Here is a 247-nt window from a genome sequence, read left to right on the forward strand (position 1 = left end):
CCGCTCCAGCACAGGAAATACGGCGGCCATCTTGGAGCGGTATACCCTCCTACTTTGCTCAATCAAAACAGCAGAAGATGCCTCAGCACTGAGGGATATTGTTGTTCTGGTCGATGGATTATTGATGCGAGGGCTCCACAGACAACATTTCACAAGTAAGATGGACATATTATTGTGTATATATTGTAATTAGAATCTTTCTTTACTGTATTTATGTCCACCGGTGATATACCAGCTAATATTAGCT

This window comes from Poecilia formosa, unplaced genomic scaffold, assembly GCF_000485575.1.
Source record: "Poecilia formosa unplaced genomic scaffold, Poecilia_formosa-5.1.2 Scaffold930, whole genome shotgun sequence".
Classification (NCBI taxonomy): Eukaryota; Metazoa; Chordata; class Actinopteri; order Cyprinodontiformes; family Poeciliidae; genus Poecilia; species Poecilia formosa.